Source organism: Microtus ochrogaster, linkage group LG1 (genome assembly GCF_000317375.1).
Source record: "Microtus ochrogaster isolate Prairie Vole_2 linkage group LG1, MicOch1.0, whole genome shotgun sequence".
NCBI lineage: Eukaryota > Metazoa > Chordata > Mammalia > Rodentia > Cricetidae > Microtus > Microtus ochrogaster.
The window spans coordinates 44614592-44622727 of record NC_022027.1 but is presented as its reverse complement, the minus strand read 5'-3'; positions in this window follow the sequence as shown (position 1 = coordinate 44622727).

Below are 8136 nucleotides of genomic sequence, written 5' to 3'. Positions count from 1 at the left end.
AGTCCAGTTAGGGACTTTCCCAGATCCTGGAAACATGGACTAGGTCTTTGATCGACTAGGTCTTTGTTCTCATTTTGGTGCTGGGGCTTATGTGCTGGGTTCTAAGGTCAGAATGGAGCCCTAACATGGTGTCAGCTGTGCTATGGTATTGGAGTCTGTTCCAAAGTACTAAAGACTGACTGTGGGCCTCAGGTATTCTAGGCAACTGCTCTTTCACTGAACTATGTCCACAGCTGTCTTTTTCCTCTCTATTTTAAGACAGGGCTTTGCTGAATTGTTCAGGGTGAGTTTATTAAACTTGCTATCTTGCCCATGGAGGCCTTGAACTTGCTATCCTCCTGCTTCAGCCTTCAAAATATCTGGGATTTCAGACCTCAACTACCAGGTCTGGAGGAATTTTATTTTTTAAAGTTATAGATGTTGACTGCTAGACCAAAGTGCTGGAGAGTTTATTTATGATCATTTGTTTTTTCTCCCCTTAGTTTGACAATGCCTGTCCTCTGGATATAGTCTCAAATGACCTTTTATCTGTGGTGCATATTCATGTACTTTATTACTTTATAAGGGTACCAGTCCTATTGGATTGCAGAGCCGCTATTATGACCTAATTTATCTGTAGTTACCTCCTTAAAAATTCTGTCTTCAAATATCTGGAGTTGATGTGGGTTTCCCCTCTGTATGTTGTGAATACAATTAGTTAATAAAGAAACTGTCTTGAGTCTGTGATAGGGTAGAACTTAGTTAGGCAGGGAAAACTAAACTGAATGCTGGGAGAAAGAAGGGCGGAGTGGAGAGAAGCCATGTAGCCTCACCAGAGACAGATGCCAGAACATTAGCCCACAAGCCACAGCCACATGGCGATACACAGATTAATGGAGATGGGTTAAATTAAGATATAAGTGCTAGCCAATAAGAAGCTAGAGCTAATGGGCCAAGCAGTGTTTTAAATAATACAGTTTCTGTGTGACTATTTTGGGGCTGAGTAGCCTGAAACAAACAAGCAGCCTCCTTACAACACGGAGTCACAGTGGCAGTCAGAGCTTCAACATCTGTGTCTGAAATGGGTATGGAGTTCCACTGCCATGGGGACCAGCCTCTAGAAGTGCATGAAGGGGAACCATGGAGTTGGTGCACTAAAACTTTTTAAATGAGGGACTAAAGAAACACACACACACACTCTCTTTCTTGATTTCTTTCTTCTGCATTCTGTCTTTTTCTGACTTTATTTTTCCCCAACAAAATCTTTCAGACAATGTAAAAATTACAATGTGGTTACATTCTATTTTTCGAGTGACTATAATGAATACAGGTTTAAAAAAAACATGTTTTTCATTTCCCTTACATGATTAAGACAAAGTCATCCCAAGAACCCACATACATTTATATCTAAGTAACTTGTTATAGCTATATAACAGAGTGTGGGCAAGCAGGGTATTTTTCTCAGTCAGTTCTTTTGCTGGTAGGCTGCATATTGCGATTACAAAGAAAGAATCAATCACTTTATTACTTAGCTTGAAAGGTAATTTTATAAGGTATCTTAAAGTAATCACAAACCTAAACTTTTACACATGAAAACCAATCAATCAGCTCTACTTTAAATCTTTAGGGCGTATACCTGCTCATCAATAAGTAGGTATCAGGAGACTGAAGGCAGAAATGGGTATGAGGAATTAATCATCATCCTTGATCACCAAACGATCCTTGCAAGGAAGGTGCAGCAGCTGACAATTATTGGACTGCTTTGATATTGTTCCCTGCCTTTAATGAATTTACCACTCATCCATGTGTCCTTGTGAACTTTAGGGTGTTTTCTAAAGGTTTTCACCTCAAAGCCATGTGACAAAAGTAAGTTTATATCTTAGTCTATACTTAAGTTATTTTCAAAGCTTTGTTTCAGCTACGATGCACTCCAAAACCTGTGAACACATCTCCCAACACTAGGATTAGAATTTAAGCTAGCTGGGTTACTGAGACTCGATTGTTTTTCTTAGTCATTAACCTAAACCCCAGTCTATATGGCTCCTCAGTAGAAACTCATGTATCTAGCTGTGTGACCACGTCTTTGCTTCTATTTTTTAATCCTCTGCAGTCTCTGCTTTATCAGAGGAAGGGGCAACATCTTATCTGACCTTTTTCACTAACCTCTATCATAATTCTTGACTATATTTCTTAAAAACCCTCAACCATCAAAATCCTATTTAAACTAACACTAACATAGTGTAAATCATTGCTTCAGTTAAACAATACAAATTAGGAGGAAATGATCTTCATAATAATCCACAGAAAAAAATGCCCAGTAGAGCGGGATATTTCCAAGAGATGATCATACTGCACTTCAGAGAGCAGGGCTCTCCCCATGCCCATCCACACTGTACCCGGTACCAGATAAAAATGGCAGTGGCAAACATGCAAAGACACTTGCCATCTGCTGCTCCTCTGACATGGCCACCTACAGTGGAGCACTCACTTGGTCCATAAATCCCATTTTCTGGCTTCTAAAATTTATATTCACACACATAATAAAGTGATATTTCATTGGTATTTTCATAAATAAAGCTTCCCTAAAGTTCAGAGAGTAAAACAGCCACACTGATCAGCCTTACAGACCAGGTAGCAATGACACACATGTTTAATCCCAGTAACCACACTAGTTTGCCATAGAAACCAGGAAATAGTGGTGCACACCTTTAATCCCAGGCCTAGAGAGGAATATAAGATGGGAGGAGACAGCTTACAGACACAGTCTCATCCTAGATTCCTGGAGGCGGGATCGCCAGTTTGTACTATGGTAGAGGTAAGAGCCAGTGGCTGGCTGTTATGCTTTTCTGACTTTCAGGTTGAATACCAATTTCTATCTCTGTGTTTTTATTAATCGTGTTGCAACATACATTTATCCCACCCTGAAAAGGTCCAAGAATCTTAAGCTATTGCAGCACCAGCTCCACATCTAAATTCTCGACTCTCATCTAAAATGGGTCATTCTGAGGACCCAAGATATGAATCATTCTGAGTCCAAGTCCTTTCTCATTGAGAAACCAACAGTTATGTGTTCTCAAAGCACAGGATAGGGAAACCTTGAGACTTCCTCTAAACTCATCCCAAGGACAGAACGGATAATACACATGAAAGGCTTGCTGCAATCTAAGGACCAATGCATGTCTACAGAAGAAACTTTGGCATGCATACGAAAACATTTGGGGAGTTTCTGGGCAGTGAGAACACATTGCTACCTGCTGCCAAGGTTCTTGACACACAGCTGTGTGACAGGAGCTCTGAGAGCAGTAATCCTTACTGCTGCAAATGAACAGTATGGAAGGCTCTCCTGCCTCTTACAGCCCTTCCCCCACCCCTTCCTGCTATTGCAAGGCAGAACCACAGCAGCCTCAAGACCTTGCTGTATTTTATCTTGCTTCCTTTACACTCCACAAGCTGAATCACAAACACATTTCCTTTGGGGCTACATCACACGTCCCTATAGCTTTGTTTTTCTCTTTTGAACTCTAATTCTTTGGCATTTAATATTAACAAAATATATCAGAAGTGATTACACAAATTGTAGAAGTGTAAGCCTGGAACTTAGCTGAGAAATAAGTGCTTGAGCTGGACAATTATGAAAGAACAGGACAAGCACGCTTGTTTACCTGATTTAAACAGCAGGGTTTGAAGCTGCAGGAGAACAACAAGCCAAGTGTCAGGAATTTTTAATTAATGATTAAAACTCTTTAAATATCTAAGAAGGAAGACGCTGACTTCTTGGAGGCTATACGCACAATGGAACTACTTATTAAAACTAGTTAAAACTTAATTGAGTTAATAACCCTAGATTAGTGTGTGCTGTCAAATAAAAACAAAACACTGGCCTGGCCACATGCACAACTTAAACTTTTCGAGTGGCTTCATTTAATATTCTCTTTCCCTCCCTCCCTCCCTCTCTCTCTCTCTCTCTCTCTCTCTCTCTCTCTCTCTCTCTCATTTTAGTGCTTGGCCTAGAGCCCAGGGTTTTGCACATGCTGGCACCCCCTACACCACTGAGCTCCAGCTCCACCCCACAGCACTTTTCTAAAAAGGAAAAGCAGCGACTAGAATTTATTGGAGAATATATTTTACCGAACCAAGATGTCCTAGTTATCATAACAACAGGTATCAAACATAAATATTCTGAGTTGGTTCACATTCTTTTCGTCCTTTGAATCCCATTGTAGATCTGACACTTTTGGACATGCAGGTTATTTTAATTGGCTATCTGCTTTTCAGTAAATATGACGAGCGGGTGCCATCATGGGCAGCCCAGACACAGAGCAACAGCTGAGGAGTGGTGTGAATGAGAATGAAGCATGCATGGCCAAAGGAAGGTCTCTGACCTTTCAACCCTTGGTTTTCCACCTGCAGACTGTACTTCAGATGGTTGCAATCACACGGAGAGGGTCATGACTGAGCCTAGACAAAGAATTTCAGCAAACACTGCTTGCATAGGTTAAAGATGAAGATGATGACAGAAAAGTAGGGTTGATAGTAACATCCTGACAAACATCACAGTGTTTAGACAAATTAGGTTCATTACTACTCAAAGCCGCCGGCAGTGCCGCTTGGCCATCTAAGTTGACATATGCACAGTTTAGAGTAGAATTTCTCAGGACCCTTTGCACTGATGAAACATTTAAGAACTCTGAAGTATTTACGTGAGAACGGCATCTTCAGATTTTCTTCTTTCACACTGCAACTGTGTTCAATGGAAGCATGGATTCTTAAAAGTCAGCCCAGTGTGAAACCTGAAAGCACATTAATGTAATTTTCATATTAGGAAACATTAAAATCCATTAGACCGTTCTACACTTTGAATATGTTTTTCATCTACAAAGGATTTTTTTAATAATACTAAACACTGGACAGATGAAAAACATTGGTTCACTGAGTTTTACAGATTATCCAAAATTTTAAAGCATTTTACTATATGATATCAAAAATATCACACTTGACAAATATAAAGTATTTGTACAATTTTAGCCCACATTATCAGAAAATAAGTTTTAAGGAACTATCAAGCTATTGGTGAAGATTACTGGTCTCTTCAACTTTTAGTTTCCCCCTGGAATACTGAGTTTTCCTAAGGCTGCAAAACGCTGCCAACTGTTTTCTCTGACATGACAAAAGTCTCTCACAGATCCCAGGTCTAAATAATCAAAGTTCATAACTTTGATTTCCAAGTCAAACCAATGTATTTCATGGAAAATGCAACTCCTATATCTTGGAAGACATCACACAATGTTGTTTCCTAAGTCACTATTGCATTTGGTGCAAGCATGTTTTACATCCATATTTCCCAAGAATATGTAATAAAATCACTGACCTGTACTTCTGAACCGAGGTTATTAACACATGAAACTTACTGTTTTTCCCTTTAAACTGGGACCACTCGGTGATTAGCAACCCTGCGGTTACTAGGATAGCTTCCTTTCTTTGCTTTCATTTGCTCTAAGGAAACAAAGAGAAAAGCCAATATAAAAATATTAAATTCCATCTTGGTATAAAAATTATTTTGATTTTACAAATCAGGGGTAATCTGTGTGCAGGAGCCACGGTGGGCATGTGAAGGTGGGAGGACAACTCTCAGGATTTGGTTCTCTCCTGCCCCCTTCTGGGATCCAGCGACAGCACTCCGATCATCAGGCCCTGTGCAATCCCCTCTATCTGCTGAGCCATCTCTCTTAGACATGCTTCTTTTCATCTTGTTTTATCTTATTTTGTTCTGTATATTTTAACTACAAGTTGTATGTATCTTAGTAAATTCTACTTTAAGTTGGACAAACTAAATATTTTTTCAACTTTCAAAGTGTTCTTTTTTTTTTTTTTTTAACTGGTACACACTGTTCACAACTATATTTCAAGTTTGGAAATGCATGCTTGCAAGTAGCAAAACGAAAGTATTCATAAAGAATGCATAATCTCTAAAGATTATTGAAACATCACTGCTACCAATACATTTCTAAATACAAAACTGACTAACATATTTGTTACTTCTGAGTAGCTAGAGAAGTTCGTTTTCAAAACGGATAAAATTCAGTCTTTAGGTGTGAATGGTATGAATGACAGCCTTTTTTTTTTTAAATTCTTATTTGTTTGGGATCTTTAAGCATGCAAACGCTTTGAACAGGAGGTTGGCAAAAGAGCCAGTGTAGTATTATGGTATCCAGTTAGGCCAGAGCTGGGAGTGCCTCCGGGTCATCTACATCAGGAGCTAAAGCACTTGACCTATCAGTCCTGCTATCACGGTTTGGATGTCCATCACGCCTGCATCCACAATGTCCTCCCCTGACACCACGTCCTGGGCGGCCTAGGTCTCCAAAATTGATCTCCAGTTGAGACATTATGTCATTTGGTGGCTTCCAGAAATGATGGTCCATAACCGGATCTTTAGCATGAGCCTCTTCCCTTTTTGATTTATGCAGAACAAATCCCTTTTTCCATTGACGCACCTTCATTTGGTTTTCTGATATTAAATTCTACTTTTGCTCGGTCTTTATTTGAATAGCTTTCCATCCATCCAAAGTCATCTCTTTTGGACCCCCTTCCTTAACCTCTTCAACTACATTCTCCTTATTTTCAGTCTGTCTCTTCCCTTCCTTTTTGTCAGCCACGCCAACGATGCAGGGCAGCAGGTTCTTGCGGTCTTTCTGGGACTCTTTATGCAACTCTACCTGCAGCCTTAGAGTTGGTCTGGGACACGCAGCCTGAGCGGCACTCTTAGCCCTGGGGCCTCCAAAGCCTCCCTGCCGGCTTCTTTTTTCTTGTTCTCTGCTGCCTTCAGTACCTGGAAAGGGTCCGATTCGTCCTCAGATAGCTGGTCGAATGGTTTGGTGACCACGCAGGCGCAGAAAATTCATAGAGGCTGATTTTTCAATCTCTTAAAACATTCAGTATTTCATTCTCAAATAGCAATGTGCTGGGTAGCTTTATGTCAACTTGATAGAAGCTACCGTCGCCTGAGAGGAGAGAAACTCAATTAAGAAAAAGGCTCCCTAAGATCTGACTCCATAAGGGCTCTGCCCAAGCCTGTAGAGCATTTTCTTAATTGGTGATTAATGGAAGAGGAACCAGCCCATAGTGGTTGGTACCACCCCTAGGCTGCTGGTCATGTGTTCTATAGCAAAGCAGGCCGAGCAAGTCATTGATGAGTAAGCCATAGCTTCCCTCCATGACCTCTGCATCAACTCCTGCCTCCAGGTTCCTGCCCTGTTTGAGTCCCTGTCTTGACTTCTTTCGATAATGAATAGCAATATGGAAGGGTAAGTCCAATTAGTCTTTTCCTCCCTGGCTTGTTTTTGGTCATGGTGTTTCATCATAGCAAAAGGAATCCCAGCTAATAAAATAAGAAATATTATCAAGAAATAACCACAGCGTTGGGTAATGCCATCGATTCATCAAGAGCCCAGGGAAAGTACTGACAATTAATTGCTTGTGTCTTAATTTCACTATGATATTTCTTTTTCCCCCCTTTTCTGAATTTGTATGCAGCATAACAATCATCTTTTTTCTTTTTCATTATTATTTAATTGAAATTTTACATATCAATTCCAGTTCCCTCTCCCTCCACCTCCCCCACCCCATTTTATATTCTCAAGTTACAGCATCTAATTCTCGTGTGAATGCTAATTATCTAAATGGCATCCACTTTCTCTGAGTGTCCTTTTTTGGCTGCTGTAATTAAGTCACACATGGTAAATAGATTTTCTTATTTGGCATATTAGTTATTTTTCTTGCTGCCTCAGTCAAATACTTGAGAAGAAGCCGCGCGAGGGAGAGGAGACCACACTTTCGTGGTCAGGAGGCTTGCTGCTAGAGTTCTGTCAGCGATGGCAGGAGTTTGCAGCAAGGCCTGTTAGATGCTAGCAGGTCAACCAGCAGAACCTTGGCTAGAACCACAAGCCGCCACCCCCATGACCCCATATCTACCAGTTAGGCCCCATGCCCAAAGAATTCCAAAGTCCCCTGAAACAATGCCATCAGCTGATGACCAAGTGTTCAAACGATAAACCTCTGGGGGGACAGTTCATAGCCAAACACTTGCTTAACAATCGAACCACTTGGAAAATAAATTATTCCCTAACAGGATTAAATTCTACATTTTATAACTCTTTG